Source organism: Hyla sarda, chromosome 2, assembly GCF_029499605.1.
Source record: "Hyla sarda isolate aHylSar1 chromosome 2, aHylSar1.hap1, whole genome shotgun sequence".
Taxonomy (NCBI): Eukaryota; Metazoa; Chordata; class Amphibia; order Anura; family Hylidae; genus Hyla; species Hyla sarda.
This window is the reverse complement of record NC_079190.1, coordinates 54,457,911-54,479,171: the sequence shown is the minus strand read 5'-3', so window position 1 is coordinate 54,479,171 and position 21,261 is coordinate 54,457,911. Positions and strand designations below refer to the sequence as shown.

Below are 21,261 nucleotides of genomic sequence, written 5' to 3'. Positions count from 1 at the left end.
ACATATCTTTATGTCATCAGCAAAAAATATCTTACCATCGAGACCTTTTGCAATATCACTAATGAAGGTATTAAAATAAAATTGGTCCCAGTACAGATCCCTGAGGTCCCCACTGGTGACAAGACCTTGCTCTGAATATTCTCCATTGACTACAACCCTCTGTTGTCTGTCACTCAGCCACTGCCTAACAATTAGTCGGAGCCCCTCCCCAGCAACAATGTCATATAATACACAGCTAATCTAAGGTAGATATAAACACCAAATAACAAGTCCTTGGTAAAATACCCACAATGTAATAAGTATAACGGCATCCATCCTGTCCCTGATGTCCTGCTTTGAAGAAAACAAGGTCCCCCCCATGTTGCATGTTAACATGCAAATCAGTATGTTCAGCCTGATGTGACTGGCAGCTGCCCTTCTCCTTCCTATGGCAATAACAATGCATGTGTGGCCACTAGATCTATTCTAGTAATAGTAAGCATTGCAGGCAGATGGGAGCTCTGTACACATTAAAGGGTAACCTTTCATCAATAAAACTTTTGATATATTATAGATTAATGTATGCAGAATAACTTTCCAATAGAATGTTATTAAAATATATGCTTCTTTTTTTTTTTTAATTTTCCACTTTGAAAAATGGCCACTAGGGGTCTCCCTACCAGTCCTTTTTTTTTTTTATAGATTTCAGACTCATGCAGGAGTCCTAAATCTCAAACTGCAGCCGGAACACAGACAAACTCAGCACTGCTCACTGCCAGGGAGCAGTGCTGTGCTTGTCTGTGTCCCGGCTGGAGTCTGAGATTTAGGACTCCTGCATGAGTCTGAAATCTATAAAAAAATTAAAAAAAAAGGACGGGCAGGGAGACACCTAGTGGTCATTTTTTCAAAGTGGAAAATTAAATAGAAAGAAGCATATTTTTTTATAACATGCTATTGGAAAGTTATTCTGCATACATTAATCTATATTATATCAAAAGTTTTTTTGATGAAAGGTACCCTTTAAATTGTGCACTTACAATTTTTGTAGACATCCATGTTTAGGGATAAGGGAGAAAGTAATACAGATTTGTAAATAACTTCTATGTAAAAATTGTAACCCTTCCAGTACTTATCAGCTGTTGTATGCTCCAGAGGAAGTTGTGTAGTTCTTTCCAGTCTGACCACAATGCTCTCGGCTGCCACCTCCGTCTGTGTGAGGAACTGTCCAAAGTATAAGCAAATCCCCATAGAAAACCTCTCCTGCTCCGGACAGTTCCTGACATGGACAGAGGTGTCAGCAGAGAACACTGTGGTCAGACTGTAAAGAACTACACAACTTCCTCTGTAATATACAGCAGCTGATCAGTACTGGAAGTTAAGATTTAAGATTTTAAATAGAAGTAATTTACAAACCTGTATAATTTTCAGGCACCAGTTGATTATTAAAGGGGTATTCCAGGCAAAAACTTTTTTTTATATATCAACTGCCTCCGTAAAGTTAAACAGATTTGTAAATTACTTCTATTAAAAAATCTTAATCCTTCCAATAGTTATTAGCTTCTGAAGTTGAGTTGCTGTTTTCTGTCTAACTGCTTTCTGATGACTTACGTCCCGGGAGCTGTCCAGCTCCTATGGGGATATTTTCCCATCATGCACAGCTCCCGTTACGTGACATCATCATTGAGCAGTTAGACAGAAAACTTCAGAAGCTAATAACTATTGGAAGGATTAAGATTTTTTAATAGAAGTAATTTACAAATCTGTTTATCTTTCCGGAGCCAGTTGATATATATAAAAAAGTTTTTGCCTGGATAACCCCTTTAAGCATATTTTTCCACTGGAGTATCCCTTTAAGCTCCCTCTTTCACTCCCTTTAATATGACCCTGTCTGTGTTTTACATAAGCCAGGGCTCCCCAACCTGTGACTCTCCAGCTGTTGCAGAACTACAATTCCCATCATGCCCTGACAGCCGTAGGCTGTCAGGGCATGATGGGAATTGTAATTCTGCAACAGCTGGAGAGCCACAGGTTGGAGGACCGTGCCATCAGTCAGAGGGACAGCACTATATGTAGACAGTGAGAATCAAATAATCGCAATAGATAAACTATTTGACCACAAAAAGCATATATTGTTATGTCTATGAAGGGTAAGACAGTATGATATCATCAAACATGTGGTTGAGCCCAGGTAAATAACACCTGCACAGGGCCCCATATGAAATAACACCCCTGTTACAACCGGCCCACCAGCGGAGATCTCTAGTGGGGTGCTGACATATTTAATAGGGGGAGTGGGTGCTATAACCCAGGCTGACAGGTGTTGTCGTTGCGTTGGCTAATTGTATCCATTACCAACAATTGATTACATCCCATCAGTTACTTAGGTTAATGTTTTCTGGATGTCCCCTCTGCCGGCTACACTCTTCGCTGATCCCGTGTAAGTGCTGCCATAAAATTGATTGTAACCAGCCACTTACTGGTCACGGCTCGGGCCTTGAGGAGATATATATGGTTCATTGCCCTCTGTGTGAATGTGTATATGGAAGTGACGGTAACTTAAGCATCATACAAAATACGTTATTGGATTAATAATACAGGTATATGTCTAATGTAGTAAAAATTGGTTGGAAATTAGACAATTAAGAAAATGTTTTAGTAATGTGATGACCTATACCGCCAGGTATGTCAGGAGAGAGCCACACAAGCTCGCTGGGGGGGGTGAGGGTAAAGCTGGCCATGCACCTGCAATAGACATCAACAGTTAAAGGGACACTTTGGATAGGGGATAAGTGTCTCATTGCAGGGGGCCCAACCATTGGGACCATCCACATTCTCATTTCCATTGCCCCGGCTCTCCCCATAAAGATGCATGGAGGGGACGTGTCAGGCACCGCTTCGTGCCGCGTTCGACACAGCTCCGTGCATGAGGGCGCCAGGCATGAGATCACCAGGGATCCCAGCGGTCGGACTTATTTGTGGATGGAGATAAGTTGTTCAGTACTGGACTTCCCAAATTGGCTGGTTAGTCTGACATGTTTAATTGTGGTACTCAAGGGGATGATAGGTGTTGTAGTGCAGGCTATCTGAAAGTAGTACTAGGGATGTAGATGGTAATGTGGTGTCCCGGTACCGTATTGCATACCGTACCTTGTATGGTGGTCCCAAAAGTCAGAGTTACTATGTTCAGGTAGGGTCCCCCAGGTGGGACAGCCCCTAGTCGCCTCTTTTGTAATGTCTAAATGTATATATTTAACATAATGTATATTAGTATGCTTACCTTTGCAGCATCGCATGACCTTCAGTCATGTGAAAATGTTAATTCCTCTATGGTATGTTGGAGGACCTTTGGAGGTCCTTGGGTCACATGTTACCCATAACTCTATGTACAGAAGATTGACAGTTGTTATGGACCCGGGAGCTTTAGTCCAGCCCCTGCCCATATAAGGGAGCTGTAGCCAATGATCGCTCTCTTGGATTGCTGCTCTCGTGGATGCCGGACTAGCAGGACGGATCTGTGCAACTTTCAATGACAAGCTAGGCCAGAAACCTGCCGGCCTCAGCCTAAACTAAACCGTGAGTTAAAATCTCAATCCCCGCTAAAGCTAGCGTGATTACTGGACCGAATCTAAACCCCTAAATCTAGTGGATCACCGCAACAATTACCTTCCTAAGCTCAATAGACTCACGAGGTCCCAACCACTTGTCAAGCTCTAATAGACTCTGTTGTGTGGACTGTTCCTGTTCATTATTGCCTAAAATCTTCAGTAAAAGTTCCGACAAGTTTCTGAAAATCTCCAGTTGTGGATAATCAATTATTTACTATTTCCCTATCGCTCTTGAGAAGGGTGGCAGTAGTCCAAGCATACAGAGAATAGCCCTCATCCTGGCGTATCGAATAAGATAGGGTAAAGCAAGCACCCTTAGTAACCGCACAGATACACCCCATATACCCTACACCCCCAGGCTATCACAGTAATGTCCCATGGTAGCAGCCCTGTATCTTTAACTAGGTCAACAGGGCCCGGGCCTAGAGCAGCATTTTATCAGGGGGCAGCCCTGGCGGCAAAATTATTTTTCTTTCATCCTTCCTTTTTATTTTTCTTTCTTTCTTTTGCGGCTGACACTAGTTTTGGGGAAACGTAACAAGTAACCGGCTTTTGATGGGGGGGTGATATACGTCCTGAGTCCGACTTGTCACTATGCCTGACATGGATGACTAATCTTGGTAAAAATGGTTCAATATAATTTTTTTAAATTATTTTAAAGATAATTTTCTCTTCAAATAATGGATAAAACCTTTTAAATAGTACACAAAAAAACATAATGTACAAATGGGCACAATAGTTTAATGTGCAAAGAGGAAAAGGTGGAGCATGAAGAAGGAAGGTGGGCCCAAAAGAGGAAGAGGTGGGGTTTACAGAGGTAAGGGTGGGGCTAAAACTGAAAAAAAAACTTTGGACTTAATAAAAAGGAGCAGAAAATTTAGATTACAGGGGTGCATGAGTTTAGTCAGGCCTAAGGCAGCACAAACCACAAATACACCACTGTGTGGCAGAGTGGTTTAGCTAACCGGACAAGCCCAGCAATCCTTTTATCAATGGGGTGGTTCCCATGGTATGAAGTGCAGGAATGATAACACCATACACTTGGATAACATAGAAACAGCTTGGATCTTTACTGAATTTTCTATGCAAATTTAATTAGAACACAGTCTCTTGAGCACTTAGTAGTATGGGATATGCTCCTTCAGTCCTGTCAGGTTGAGTCTCTGTATGTCCTCAGGGCTCTCCTGCAGTGTGCCCTCATAATGTGAATAGGTTGTATATTAAAGGGGTACTCCGCCCCTAGACATCTTATCCCCTATCCAAAGGATAGGGGATAAGATGTCAGATCGCTGCGGTCCCGCTGCTGGGGACCCCCGGGATCCCTGCTGCGGCACCGCGCTATCATTACAGCACAGAGCGAGTTCGCTCTGTGCGTAATGACGGGCGATACGGGGGACGGAGCAGCGTGACGTCATGTCGCCGCCCCTCGTGACATCACGGCCCGTCCCCTTAATGAAAGTCTATGGGAGGGGGCGTGACGACCGGCACGCCCCCTGCCATATACTTGTATTGAAAGGGGCGGGCCGTGGCATCACGAGGGGCAGAGCCGTGACGTAACGATGCTCTGGCCCCTGTACCGCCCATCATTACGTGCAGAGCGAACTCGCTCTGTGCTGTAATGATAGCGCGGTGCCGCAGCAGGGATCCCAGGGGTCCCCAGCAGCGGAACCGCAGCGATCTGACATCTTATCCCCTATCCTTTGGATAGGGGATAAGATGTCTAGGGGCGGAATACCCCTTTAAGTGTAAAGGACCTTTGAGGTTGGTCACATGATTGTTAGTCACATGATAATGTTTGTCATATGTTTGTTACCCAGAGAGGACCAGATGACCCGTAGGTAGCCTATGGGCTCCTTGCACAGCCCCCCTTTATAAGAGGGGGAGGAGCTGCAATCTCTCTCTTGTGATTCTTTTCCTGCTGAGGTTCAGTCCAGTCCAGACGTCTCAGGATCAATGTCCTGCACATCTGGAGGCCTCAACCTAAATTGCAGCCACAAGTCAGTAAGTCAAGTCATCTTTATCATCTGTCATCATCTTCAGTCAAGTCAAGTCAATTGTAGTCAGCATGGCCTGCACCTATAGTCTCTCAAGTCACTGCAAGTCCCAGCAAGCTGCGAGGTCCCCTGTGTTACTGGTCACCTCTCTGGGATCCTGGCCGAGCTATATAGACTTTAACACCTGTCTAACCTCAGTAAAAGCTACTGTTAACCTTAACTTGGCCTTGGACTATTTTTTTGCCCCTGCCTAACCTAGGACTAGCGGTGCTACCTTCGGGTGATTAAGGATAAATCATGCCCTGGCATCACGAACATGTAGGGGTTAATACCATCTACCCCTGGGCAACACCATCTGCCCCTTACACCTCACCTCACACCCCATGGCTCACGCACCCTATAGGACGCACCGGCATATAAGACGCACCCAATTTATAGGTGCAAAATCTAAAAAAATAAAGATTTTGAACCCAATAGTGGTCTTCAACCTGCGGACCTCCAGATGTTGCAAAACTACAACTCCCAGCATGCCCGGACAGCCGTTGGCTGTCCGGGCATGCTGGGAGTTGTAGTTTTGCAACATCTGGAGGTCCGCAGATTGAATTCCACTGCATAGGAGGTAATACTCACGTGTCCCCGCCGCTCCGGACCCGTCACCGCTGCCCTGGATGTCGCTCCATCGCTGTCGCCGCGTCCCCGTCGCTCCGGAACGTCTCTGCTGCCGGCCGGGTATCCTCGCTCTCCGTCACCGCCATCACGTCGTTACGCACGCCGACGCACGTACGCGACGACGTGATGACAAGGAAGGAGAGCGCCGGCCATACAGGGGATCCCTGAACGGAGAAGACACTGAGGAGGCAGGTAAGGTCCCTCCCGGTGTCCTGTAAGCACTAACCCGGCTATTCGGTCGGGCTGTTCGGGACCACCGTGGTGAAATTGCGGCGGTCCCGAACAGCCCGACTGAGCAGCCGGGTTAGTGTCACTATCCCTTCAGATGCGGTGGTCAGCTTTGATCGCCGCGTCTGAAGGGTTAATACAGGGCATCACCGTGATCGGTGATGTCCTGTATTAGCCGCGGGTCCCGGCCGTTGATGGCTGCAGGGACCGCCGCGATAGGGGTGTATTCGCCGTATAAGATGCACCAACTTTTTCCCCCCCCCAGTTTTGGGGAAGAAAAAGTGCGTCTTATACGGCGAAAAATACGGTACATTTCTTAAGCAAATGAGTGAGTTGATCATTGTCCCTTTAAGAACTGCTTTTACAGTAGATATACTGACTTGGAAGTCTCTGGCGTGCTTTTCTCCCATATAACTAGTATGTTGGTGAAAATACAGTTGCAGATAAAAAGCTAAAACAGTCCTTCTGTGAGAGTAATGTGGTATAGATACTTTTACTTATGGGTTTTGTGGCCCAATTCTGCCCAGAAATTCTGCAGTGTGAACCCAGCCTAAGAGGCTTGAACTTGTCCCAGGAGGTTCACTCAACTAGGGGTTCTCTCTCCCAGTCTAACCTTAAGTAGACCTAGGACAAACACTTTAGACTAGGAGTATGTCTGCCAAGAAGGAGCAGCACCAGGAATCATGTTGCTCTGCCAAAAGCCAGACTAAAACCTACTGGATTGGCTCCAGCCTTCTGAGGAAGGGGATTGAAATAAGAAAAATCCCCACAGCCTTTTTGGAAACTTCTGTTTAGAAGTGTGATAGCCTGGGGGAGTAGGGTATGGGGAGTGTAGCTGTGCGGTAATTAAAGGGTGCTTGTTAACCCTTCCTATTCGTGATTAGTGTTGAGCGGCATAGGCCATATTCGAATTCGCGAATATTCGCAAATATATGGACGAATATTCATCATATATTCGCGAATATTCGCATATTCGTAATATTCCCGTTTTATTTTCGCATATGCGAAAATTAACATATACGAAAATAAGCATGTACAAAAGTAGCATATGTGAAAATTCGCATATGCGAAAATTAACATACTCGAAAATAAGCACATACAAGAGTAGCATATGCAAAAGTTCGCATATGCGAAAATTAGCATACACTAATTTTCGCATATACTAATTTTCGCACGCCAGTCTCACACAGTAGTATTAGAGCCTTCTTTACACCACACAAGCTGGAAGCAGAGAGGGGTGATCACTGTGATGTGTACTGTGAAGAAAAAAAAACAAAAAAAAACCCAATATTCGTAATTACGAATATATAGCGCTATATTCGCGAAATTCGCGAATTCGCGAATATGCGATATTCGCGAATAATATTCGAATTGCGAATATTCGCGAGCAACACTATTCGTGATGCCAGGGTGAGGGCTGCTCAGTAATGCTTGTCCTACCGCCACCCTTCCCAAGAGCGATAGAGAGGTAGATAATAATAGATTGTCCACAAACGGAGAGTTTTCTGAAGATTTTCTGCAAACTTCATAATCGGAACAGTCTCTATGCATACAATTGCTTTCCTTGGAGATTGACAAAGGTTGGGACTTTAGCAATTTAAAGTCTTTTAGGTATTATGTGCTGTTCCACTGGATTTAGGGGATTTAGTTGCGGTCCAGTAGTCACACTAGCTTTAGCGGAGGTAGTTTAGAACTCACGGTTTTAGTTCAGCTGAGGCCGGTAGGTTGTCAAGCTTAGTGTGTATTTCAAGTTGGGCAGATCCATCCTGCTAGTCCGGCATCCACGAGAGCAGCAACCCAAGAGAGCGATAATTGGATGCAGCTCCCTTATATGGGCAGGGGCTGGACTAGAGCTAATTGGTCCAATACTTGTGTCAATCACCATTACAAAGGATTATGGGTAACACGTGACCCAAGGACTTCCAAAGGTCCTCCAACATACCATAGAGGATATTAACATGACCGAAGGTCCTGCGACACTAAACACGGTAAGTACTATACATTATATTAAATATGCATTATTATTAAATATATACATGTATTAACGGCATAGAATTAGAATTGAGGAGAGGTGACTGGGGCTGTCCCACCTGAGGGACCCTACCTGATCGTAGTTACTCTGACTTTGGGGACCTCTACACTAGGTACTGGATGCAATACGGTACCGGGACACCACAGAAGCTTAGATGGGGAGCTTGTCATGTGACCAATGGATCACTCATCTGATAAAATATGCATATTTTTAACCCTTACACAGCTGTGAGACAGCATATGCTATTCTGGCAATGTAATATACAAAAAAGAGTTATGCTGGGCAACTCAGTACCCCATACTCATTTTTGAGCCAGTTAGCAGAGGTTTTTCTCAGTCACATGACAACTTCCCAGATATTGTGTGTATAGGGGTCTTTTATTAAGTTGAGGTAGGCATAGGTAATTAGAATAGTCATTGTCCCTGAGATCAGCTGTCACATGTCCATCTGCGGTCACTGGGGATGACCCTGTGGGTTACTGCAGAACCCACAGAAATGGATGACTAACTATGTCAGCATTTTTCAACCAGTGTGCCTCCAGCTGTTGCAAAATTACAACTCCCAACATGCCCGGATGGTCCAGGCATGCTGGGAGTTGTAGTTTTTCAACAGCTGGAGGCACACTGGTTAGGCAACCCTGAACAATGCAGTACATTGCCTCAGCAAATGGAAGACTATCTTTGCAACATCCTTCTCACTGCATATGGGCAGGAGCTGTCATAGGGCTTGTACCATGTTATGGGGAGGAATATGGTGCCGCTACACGTAATAGACTGGCACACAGCTTGGATGGTGGGCAAGTATTAGTAAACCTTCCCCAGTGAAATCCTCAATGGAAATCCTCTTAAATTATCCAAAAGAATGTAATTAATTGTTTCCCCAACTATTCTATATGCACACCTTACATGGCTGGTTTGTGGTTCTTGGAGGGTTAACAATCTGCTCTGACTAGACAGGTAACCTGCTAACAAATAACCAGTGATTAACCTTTGTGCACTCAGCAATAAACACCTAATGCCTGTCTGCGTCCTATGTCATCGTGTTACTTTGAACTAAAGCGTGCAGCACGGATTTTACTTGTTTCTAAGATCTACCTCAACTTTCTTCCTATAGGGGGCGCTAGAGCAGTGTTACCCAATCTGGGTGCCTCCAGATGTTGCAAAACTACAACTTCCAGCATGCCTGGACAGCCTTTGGCTGTCCAGGCATGCTGGGAGTTGTAGTTTTGCAGCACCTGGAGGCACCCTGGTGGGGATACCCTGCACTAGAGAAATAGTTTTATTCCTTTTGGAATCGCTCATTGGCCCTCATTTACTAAGAGTGTCGTTTTTTTCTTTTGTGGGTTTTTGTTTCCGACAGGTATTTTTCCATGGTATTTACTATTGTGTCTTATATTTGTCAATTTTCCCATTTTACCTTTTTTTTTTTTTTACATATGCTCTGCACTGTCGGGTTTTCCAAAGCTCAAATCCACCACATTTTATGTGGAAACATTAGTAAATTTCTAGGTTTCTTTAGAAAATGTAGTTTTTTTTTATTATAGACACGCCCATTTTCTCTGGTGGCCACGCCCCTTTGTAAGGTTTTCTGAGTAAAGTAGAGAATACGTACACATGTGACACAAAAAACCCTACCAAATCTTCTCGGAAAAGCCTTAGTAAATGAGGCTCAATGTCTTCCTAGAACTGTTTGAGTAACACCACAGAGACTATGAACTAACATGGAGGCCAATTAATGAATATGCACTTGGTGCTGTGACCCCACTGATATAGGTAAATATAGGCGGGAGAAGCTGTGTGCTTCACTCCCCAGTTTTCTGCACTCAACGTTTTGTTGCACAAGTCCAGTTCTATAGTAATTCTCTGATAGCCTGGGGGATGTAGGGTATGGGGAGTGTAGCTGTGCAGTAATTAAAGGGTGCTTGTTAACCCTTGCTATTCGTGACGCCAGGGTGTGGGCTCCTCAATAATGCTTTTCCTACCGCCACCCTTCCCAATAGCGATAGGGAGGTAGATAATAAGAATAGATTGTCCACAACCGAAGAGTTTCTGAAACAGTATTAACTTTTACTGAAGGTTTTCTGCAAGCTTCAATAACACAACAGACTCCCAGCATAACAACGGCTTTCCTTGGAGATTGACAAAGGTTGGGACTTTAGCATTTAGAGTCTTTTAGTACTATGCGTTGTTCCACTAGATTTAAGGGTTAGTTGCGGTCCAGTAGTCACGCTAGCATTAGCGGGGATTTAGATGTGAGCTCACGGTTTTAGTTCCGCTGAGGCCGTAGGTTTTGAGGCCTAGCGTGTCTTTGAAAGTTGCGTAGCACCGTCCTGTTAGTCCAGCATCCACGAGAGCAGCAACCCAAGAGATAATTGGACGCAGCTCCCTTATATGGGCAGGGGCTGGACTAACGCTAATTGGTCCATACTGATGTCAATCACCATTACAGAGGTTTGTAGGTAACACATGACCCAAGGACCTCCTATGGTCCTACAACATACCATAGAGGTTACTAGCATGGTCACATGACCGAAGGTCCTGAACAAGGTAAGTACTATACATTACTATAGAATATATATAATTATTAAATATATACATTTATTATTATTAAAGATAGACTTGAGGAGAGGCGACTAGGGGCTGTCCCACCTGAGGAACCCTACCTGAACGTAGTTACTCTGACTTTGGGGACCTCTACACTAGGTACGGTATGCAATACGGTACCGGGATACCACAAGTCTATGGAGCCCAACTCTTGCAAGAAGTCAAATAAAGATCGCAGGGGGACCCCAACTGATCAAAACTTTTGGCATCTCTATGTGACATGTCTTAATTTTTTTTTTTTAAGTGACAGTTACTGTTTAAAAACTAGAATCCATTAAAAATTGTGGTGTGACACCAATATCCCTTTCTAGGCCATATTATATTTACAGAGCTCCAGGAAGCTATGCTACAAGGAACTGTTTGGTGGGTTCCTGACACTGTAGAGGTATTTTAGATGTCTGTGTCCCTGTCATTTAAAAAAAAATTGACAAGTCAAAAGTGCTGAGACCTCCATCCTTCGGCAGAATGATTGGGCAGAAGCACGCGGTAGCACACTTTACTCCCTGGCTCACAGCCATCTCCATCCTGCGGTCACATTAGAAGTCTATGAGGACGTCCTTTGAAGAAGCACATAAGTGCAGGACACTGGGGAGTGAAGGGTGCTTCTCATTCTACTGATCGACTGGGGTTTCAGCACTGAGACCCCAAATATGCAAAACTTTTGACATGTCTCTATCACACGTCGATTATTTTTTTCGGAATGACAGGGACTAGAGGCATAATTATTAGCTTCTAGACCCAAATAAAAAACCTACAACAGGGCACAATGTGCCATTTATAATACTGGTCTTTTATGGGGAAGATGTGCCTTAGGGCCCTCTTGGGTACCAGGGCCCCAGTATGACTGCCACCTGTGCACCCCCTATAGTAGTTACACCCCTGACAGGGACACTTCTCTGTGTACAGGCACCTTAAGTTGCTATTGTCCATATTTAAAAAACATTAGATCACATTTATGAAATTACAAAGTGCCAAAAAGTAGTCATAGCATGACACTAGTACTGCGTCTATTAAAACCACATAAATGCTGCCAACATGTTTCGAACCTAGACAGTTCTTATTCATGGCATTCATGCCTTCTGCAGTAGAGGTCCTGCTTATCTTCAATCTCCATGTATCTCTGTAGTCCACACAGTTTATTTTGCAGGTTAAAGGGGTACTCCGCTGCTCAGCGTTTTGAACAAACTGTTCCGAATGCTGGAGCCGGCGCCGGGAGCTAGTGATGTCATAGCCCTGCCCCCTTATGAAGTCATGCCCGGGCCCCTCAATGTAAGTCTATGGGAGGGGGCGTGACAGCCGTCACGCAAAAGCAATATCCCAAACAACTTCATATTTTCATTGGGGCCCAAAATATGTTAAAAAAAGAAAATAGTGAAGTCAGTAAAATAACAGCTGCAAAATGAATGTTTGCTTGAACAAAGGGCCATTTTACTAGAACTCCATAGAAAAAATCTGGATGCTTTTTGCCAGTTTTATTTTTTTTTATTACCTGAAAAGACACCTGACCTAAAGAGTTAATATGCAAAATCACACCTGATTATTGTCACCTACACACCTGAGTGTCTTACCTGTGTATGCTGTGTATGTAAGGGTACGATCCCACTACGTACTGCTCTCTGTTAATCGTATTTGTCGGCATGCTGCTGAAGACAGGATGCTGATGTATACTGTTAACGGAAGCAGTAGACCCATGGCCGAAAAAGTCCTCTACTATGGCCGAACAGACTCATCCCTGGTGACTTTGGGACCTATTCTCTATTTTAAGAGAACTTGCTTTAATGGGGGGGGGGGGAGGGGGGGCTGTTGCGCTCTTAAAATAGTGCATACATCCGGAAAGGGGTCATTAGGTGACTCCTTTTGGATTTAGAAGTGAATGGGATCTGCTGCTCCCGTTAACAATATGCCGAAAACGGGATGCCGGCGGATACAATGGAACCCTGGGTTAGGAAAATTTGATTTGTAACTGGTACAGATATGAATAGTGACCATCTCTGTACAGAGATCCAACACAAAATTCCTCCAAATTCGATAGAGTCAAGAAGGCGCTTGAAACCAAGGTAAAAGGAAAACTTCTACTTTATTCCCACAATGCAACGCGTTTCGCGGAGGTTCCACTTCATCAGGCATACTTTCATCCATGGTTGTACTTGGACGCAGTACAACCATATCTGATAAGCGCAAATTCACACGCTGCGTTACCTGCATACCCTGACATATCACACTACGGAGCGCATCCTGTTCTGTTTTTATTTTATTCATCTCTGTACAGGGCTGCACAATATGTAGGCGCTATGTAAGGAAATAAATTAAAATAAGATGCTTCATTATGCCAAATGTCTTGTAACCCTGTCTCAAATTCTCCCCGCTCAGTCAACAGAAACAAACAAGAGTCACTTATCTGTTCTTATCAATGGCCAATCTTTTCTAATCCCTTGTAGTAGGGCAGATAAATAAATATTGAGATTCAAATCAATTTTCCACCCAGAAGACCTTGACAATCTGACCTGACTCTAGGTCAACGTCTGTTCCACTGAACTCTTTCTTCCCTTTACTATTCATTCCCTCCATCAATTGCAGGAAGGTGTTGCCGGCAGCCTGAATAACACACATTACAGATGCACAAAAGCCAAGAGCGGCTTTCCAAAGAATCAGTCACAGATTAGGAAGAGGAGGAGTAGGGACGAAGGCCGAGAATAAAGAGAAAGTACCTTTCCACACAAAAGAGGAGGAGAATTGGAGAGGATGAAAGGGAAGAAAAGCAAAGATAACATCCTGTAGGAGAGGCCGCGCTCCATATTCATGTCCTCCTCACTGTACAGGCCATCTACATCTGATGGATCACACAAGACTTCCAGTGAGAACATGGCCAAATCATTCCAGGTTATTCTAAATCTGGTAAAACCGGATCTGAACATAATCGACCACATGGTATATAATTAATAATTCTTTATTTTATATAGCGCACACAGAAATAGCCAAGTTCCCATAGAAAAATAATGGCGCGGCGTTGTGCCCCTCATGACCACTGTTCCGTTGTGACAGGTGACGCAAGTCCCTTTTCTCAAGTTAGTAAAGTGGCCACAGCTGTCGGACCCCTTGTAAGTACTCAGTTATCTCCTATGGTGTGGGGACTACTCCTTTAGGTGACTCTTTCATATCAATATTTATGGACATTTATCAACGGGTTTAGTCAGGTTTTCTTTACTATAATTGTCGCAAAATAGTCGCAACTGCGACTACGCGATTTTTTGTGCGACATTTGGACTGGAAAGCGAGAAAAGCAAGTTTTCCAAAAATTAACTACGCAGTAATAATTTTAAAATGGACTACGGGTAGTCAGGTATTTATTAACTGCGACAGTCGCAACTGCGCAAAATAAAGTCGCAACAGGGTTAAAAATTGACTAAATTTACTCCAGCTCAAACATGGAGCAGAAAAAGCTACTACCAAAGTAAAAAAGGAAAAATTGCTTACGTGAAAGAAAATTATCAACTGGCTGAAAGCAGTTGATAAATAAGTCACACATAAGCAATAAAAAAGTAAGGAAAAAATTACTAAAAAAAAGAATACATAAGCAAACATTGATAAATGTCCCTCATTGTGATTAAATAAGACTTCTTCTTTTAGGGAACTCAATCAGAGTTCTACAAACCAGGGTTTATAGTGAGAAGGGAAGTATGTCAGCTTGCACTTGGATTGCCAGCACTTCTGAAAATCTTCAATTTATTGCAGGTAAAAACAGGTTACAAAAGTGTAAAAGCAAACTTCCATGTAGCATAAAATAGCAAGGTTTTGTCCTTTGCTGGGGGGTCAGATCCCCTTTATTCAGGGCAACAGTGGTGATCTCAAGTTATGTAGACTTTGCCCTAACATCTCATGAACATGGAGAAGAACTGTTAAAGGCGTTTTATAATAAAAACAACCCTTATCCATATACCCCATTAGGATAAATGAACGTCATAAAGAGGGATTCCCACAACACTGTCAGACCCTGCCTGTCCATGTATAATGTGGTTGGACATTGTTGTGTTTGACTGGTATATAAGACTACTGTAGATTTCCTCTGCAGGTAGGTTGTATGGTCAAACAGAGCTTTTTCCAAAGCTTTTTTACAGGTGATCTCTGGGAGTAAATGTGCTTAACCTGCAATGATCAACTGATTATCATAGGGTCTAACATAAGGACCCATACATATTTCCAGAGAATTCCACCCTGGAGTTCTGCTGTGGAATATACTGTGCAGCAGTCTCCCATCGCTTTCAATAGGATTTTGCTGCAACAGACCACCCAAAGAATCAACATGTTGATTATTTTGGTGAAATGCGAATTCTTTTGGTGAAATGGTCGGTAATGCAATGCCGTATATGGAGACCATGCAGGTCCTAGTGTCGGCATGTTTTCCTATCGCCCGGAAATATTTTAAATATTAAAATATTTTAAAGGTTTACTATGTATTCTGTATTTTTGACCATATAAGTGTGACTGTATGAGGCAAACTCTGTTTCGGTGGGACCAGCTACCTAGGGTGTTTGAACGTGTCTTGACTTTCCTTTATCATCTGAAGAATCAGCCATGATTAATTTTAAAATACTCTAAACTTCTCACAGGAGAAAAGTTTCCACAAGACCAGGGCCGGATTATCATTGGAGCTTTTGGAGCTCCTGCTTGGGGCCCCGCACGGCCAGGAAAGAACGGGGGCCCTGCTCCCTCTGCATCATGCAGGTCCTGGTCGGCAGTCACTAAAAAACAGGGATCTCCACACAGAACATAATGGCAGTGACTGCCCGATCTGACCTGCTTTGTACCTTCTGAATGATGGAGGGGGTGATGTCTTTGAGGACCTGTGGTGATGTCACTATCATGTGACTTGGGGTGTGGTGCTAAAGTTCCAGGGGAAGCCAGGAGAGTAGTGTGGTGAGTTCTTCCTGCAATCTGTTGGTGAGTCACTGTATACTGCAGTGTTTCCTAACCGGGGTGCCTCCAGCTGTTGAAAACTACAACTCCCAGCATGCTAGAGGCACCCTGGTTGGAAGACACTAATATACAGTATATACATGTGAGCTTCAGAGTTGCACTCACTATTCTGTTGGTGGGATCATTGTGTACATCAGTGTTTCCCAACCAGGGTCCCTCCAAGTGTTGCAAAACTACAACTCCCAGCATGCCTAGACAGCCAAAGCCTGTCAAAGGCTGTTTACGCATGCTGGGAGTTGTAGTTTTGCAACATCTGGAGGTTGGTGAGATCACTGTGTACATGCATTATTTACCATGTACTGATCCTGAGTTATATCCTATATTATACTCCAGAACTTTACTCACTATTCTGCTGGTGAGGTCTCTGTGTACAGACATTACATTACTTATCCTGTACTGATCCTGAGTTATATCCTATATTATACTCCAGAGCTGCTCTCACTATTCTGCTGGTGAGGTCACTGTGTACAGACATTACATTACTTATCCTGTACTGATCCTGAGTTATATCCTATATTATACTCCAGAGCTTAACTCACTATTCTGCTGGTGGGGTCACTGTGTACATACATTACATTACTTGTTGGGGGTTGATGTCAGTAAGTACTTAGTGGTGATATCTGAGCACTCAGTGGTGATGTCGGGGGTGATATCTGAGCACTCAGTGGTGATGTTGGGGGTGATATCTGAGCACTCAGTGGTGAGATTAGGAGAGGACAGTGAATGGAGTAAATGTAAAAAAAAAAAAAAAAAATACCAAAATCTAGAATTGCTGCTTTTTGGACACATCATATACCATAAAAAAAACTGATCATGGCACAAAATTTTTTCCTCATATAGCTTAGTTTATGGAAAAATAAAAGTGTTATAGGGTTCAGAATGAGAAAATGTTATTCATGTTAATTTTCTCACAAAAAGTAATAAAATATAGCAAAACCTACATTAATTGGGTATCGTTATAATCATATGGACCTACAGAATGGAGATAATGTGTAATTTTAACTGTAAAATATATTGCGTAGAAACGAACCCACACCCCCAAAAACTTTTAAAAATTGTATTATTTTGTTATATTTTCTTTATGAATTGAAAAATTTATTTATCGTATGTGGGCAGGGCATCTATATGGGTGCGGGTGCATGGATGGCCCATGAGTTGTTAGTCCACCCCTGCTAGCCAGCAACAAGTCTCAGTGGGAGGGGAGGGGGGACTGTCTTGGGGGGATTGTTTGGGGGCCCCATCATACTGAAGTGCTTCCAGTCAGCCGTAATCTGGCCCTGCACAAGACAACTCTCATAGACTTTCTTCACCTAGAGAACATGTGTAGGCAAGTGTATATGGTGTATATAGGGAAGTCAGGTAGAATAGCTATCGGCAGAAGAAGCACATGGTTGACATCTGGATGGCTAATTTCAGGTACTTTAGTGCTTTGCCTAGGGTAATTGTGTATGGGGAATAAAGAGGAATAGTGTATGGCTAAACAAGTGTTTGGGCAACATTCATCAACCTTGAGGACAGCAATTATACACGGGGGGGGAGGAACTACCTACAGGGGCCAACTATGTACAGGGGGGCTAACTATGTACAGAGAGGCAACTATGTACATGGGGCCAACTATCTACAGGGAGGCAACAATCTAGAGGGATCTGTCTACAGAGGGCCCACTATCTAGGGGCTTCTGCCTATAGGGGGGGGTCAACTATCTCCAGTTGGTCCCCCTGAATTTGGGGAAGTCAGGTAGAATAGCTATCTGCAGAAGAAGTATTTCGTTGACGGCTTTCCAAGGTGGATGACTACATTTAGATGCTTAATCACTTTGGCAGACTACTTTAAATGTGTATGGGGGCATCAGGTGGAGTAGTGTATGGCTAAACAAGTGTTTGGGCCACATTTATCAACCTTGAGTGGGCAGGTAGCTACAGGGTGGAGGACTATGTACAGGGGGCCAACTATGTATAGGGAGCAACTACGTACAAGGGGCAACTATGTATAGGAAGGTCAAATATGTACAGGGGGGACAACTATGTATTGAAAGGTCAACTATACAGTGGGGAAATCTGCCTACAGGGGGACAACTATTTAGGGGCTTCTGCCTACACGGAGGCAACTATCTCCAGGGGGTCTCACTGTATATTGGAAAGTCAGGTAGAATAGCTATCGGCAGAAGAATTCTTTGGTTGACATCTTTCTAAGATGGATGGTTAATTTCAGATACTTTAGTGCTTTGGGGAATGCCAATGCGTCGGCTAAATGTGTATGGGGGGCATCAGGGGGGAATAGTGTATGGCTAAACCAATGTTTGGGCAACAACAGGTATGGCCTGCTTAAGTGACTGCAATATTGTTTTGCAGAGATTAATGTGGTATCTGGGGTGTTGCAATGGTGTAGCAGGGTCTGGTGGTATTAACCCTGTGGGGGAAGGTGTTATTAACCCCTGATTTGTTGTGACGCCAGGATGTGGTTGTTTTCTGTTTAAGGCCCTGCCGACAACCAACCCAGAAACAGCAGGCAATAAAGGAATGTCCGCAGCAGGAATTTTGCAAATAACTGGAACTTTTACTTAAACTTCTTTTGGAAAAGTCTTTACAGTTATGCAGTTTCTCAAGAGGCAACCGGGATGCAGGATACCTCACAGGCTTGCTGGGACTTGCAGTATTGAGATGATTTAGGCAGGCCACTGTGCTACTAATTGTATACTTGAGTTGAGTAGTATTCACTAGAATTGTAGACAGAGCTTGCTAACTTACTGAAGTGGCTTCAGGTTCCTTAGGCTTTGGCCTAGTTAAGATGAATTTAGTAGTATATGCTGAGATTGTGCTTGCTTTGTAGCCAGGAATAAAGAGAGTGAATTTAGAGACTATAGCCCCTTATATACTAGGGGGGGCTGGACTAAAGCCCATTGGTTGCAAAGCCTGTAGGTCCTGTACCCAGGGAACTCTGGGTACATCACATGACAGTAGATCACATGACCCGGAAGGTCCTATACATTTTATACATTTGTACAAACTTTATATATACTAAACAATATGCACAATACATTTACAATGCATTTGTATGAAGCAGGAACTGATGAGTAAGGGGTGAAGACCTGCAGGAGAGCCCTATGGACTGCAGGGACTCTTCCTGAGGGGACATAGGAAGGGTACAAGACCATGTCCTGTACCGGGACACCGCAAACCCCCATACTCTACAAAAGTCGTCCCCTTAAGGAGAGGAACGAAATGGCCATAGGGCTGAATGCAGTCCTGAAGCATTAATCCAAATGTCCCAGTTCAGGCTGACAATGACAAAAAATTATAAAAAAAAATATAGAGTCTCTGCGCATTTAAATAATGTCCATACATGCTCTGGAACTTATTAACGAACAGGATGGCTGGCACTTATTCGCAAACAGGATGGGATGAATACATTTTTTCTTTTTAGGACTTACTAAAATAACACCAATAACACCAATAACATGACATTTGATATTTGATTTATGTCTGACATTTGACTGACATGTAGATATTTGACTATGACTTTAGAACATTTTTGACTGACACTTGACATGAAGTATGTATAATGACTGTAATGCTTCTACATACTGAAACTAATATCACTGTTACCTTTTTATTGACATATATTTGATATAATACCACATATTATTTCCTTTGTTACACACTGGTTGCGGATTGGGTTGCCTGAGGCTTTCTGCCCAATGCCTTAGCTACTAGGGTCTATCAGTACTAGTGTTGAGCGGCATAGGCCATATTCGAATTCGCGAATATTCGCGAATATATGGACGAATATTCATCATATTCGCAGATATTCGCATATTCGTAACATTCTCGTTTTATTTTCGCATATGCGAATATTCGAGTGTGCGAATATTAACATATGCGAAAATTTGCATATACAAAAATTAGCATAGGTAAAAATTCGCATATGCGAAAATTAGCAAATGCTAATTTTCGCATATGCGAAAATTCGCACACCGGTCTCACACAGTAGTATTAGAGCCTCCTTACACCACATAAGCTGGAAGCAGAGAGGTATGATCACTGTGATGTGTACTGTGAAAAAAATAAAAATAAAAAATAAATAAAAAAACAAATATTCGTAATTACGAATATATAGCGCTATATTCGCGAATATTCGCGAATTCGCGAATATGCGATATTCGCGAATAAAATTCGAATTGCGAATATTCATGAGCAACACTAATCAGTACCACACACTTACCCCTAGAACTCTGGATCTAGATAACAATTAAGAATACTGTTACCTTGCTGGATACGTTTATTTATTTTTTAGTTAGCTACAGGAATACCTTCTGGCCACAAAAGCATCCTGAACACATAAAGACAAAAGAACATATTAGTACATGACATTTTGTGCATAACAGTGGTATGGACTGATATAGAACATGTTACAGTCCCTAAGACTAATTTTCTTGTTTGTTTGTGAGATATATTCATATACCTATCTTTTCTTATGAGTATATGTTATTAGTTATGTGTACTGGACTTTGAATGTACACTACTGAAGTTTATGTACTGAATTATGTGTTCACTGAATTTTATGAACATATGTGAAGTCACTCTTGATATCTGATTGGTACCTTCCCTTGTGCTGACCTTTGAGACCGATGCAACACAACCTCTTGGGTTTCAGGAGTGCCTTCTTCTTCTGGAACTCTTGTTGCTTCAGTCCCCGAGGGACCAGCTTGAAGGCTGGAGTCAGGCGTTGCACTTGGTCTTGGACTGAGGGGATCCGTGGGGATCGGTGAGGTCGGATCTTGACTCACAGAAGTTGCCACGGGAGACGCTTACAGCAGGTGAGGAAACCAAAGACGGCTGTGCTGGAGCTGGATAGGGCATTGCACAGAACACTGCAGGCTGATTGGATGAGAACATTGGTATGTCCATCGACGGATGGAACCCTTCTCCTGGAACACATTCCCTGCCGGGTCTAGCAGCTGAGGGAGCAGGAGGAGGAGGAGGTTCAGGTAGGTCCACTCTGAGGCACCATTTGATTCTGTTCCGATGAACCACCTGCGGTTCAAATCCAGTCTTCTGGACCTCGTAAACATCTGAGTCCGGGTATGGCATGGCAGTTATAGTATAAAGTTCCGTCTCCCAGATGGAATCCAACTTGTGCGTTCTGGGGAACTTCATTAGCCAAACCCTGTCTCCCAG

The 21,261-nt window shown here is 43.4% G+C and overlaps 1 protein-coding gene and 1 long non-coding RNA gene across 3 annotated transcripts in view; one reads left to right on the top strand and one right to left on the bottom strand.

Annotated features, from left to right (window-relative positions):
- The window catches only part of LOC130358503 (uncharacterized), a 114,363-nt gene that overhangs the window by 44,702 nt on the left and 48,400 nt on the right, over positions 1-21,261 (bottom strand). Inside the window, exon 1 of one of the 2 annotated variants that reach the window (XR_008889543.1) lies at positions 3,257-3,284. The exons of the other annotated variant lie outside the window; for it this stretch is intronic. This is a non-coding gene — a long non-coding RNA (uncharacterized LOC130358503). Of the gene's footprint in view, positions 1-3,256; positions 3,285-21,261 lie in introns of those variants that run through there. 2 annotated transcript variants of the gene reach the window in all.
- The window catches only part of URAD (ureidoimidazoline (2-oxo-4-hydroxy-4-carboxy-5-) decarboxylase), a 43,578-nt gene that overhangs the window by 6,685 nt on the left and 15,632 nt on the right, over positions 1-21,261 (top strand). The window lies entirely within an intron of this gene.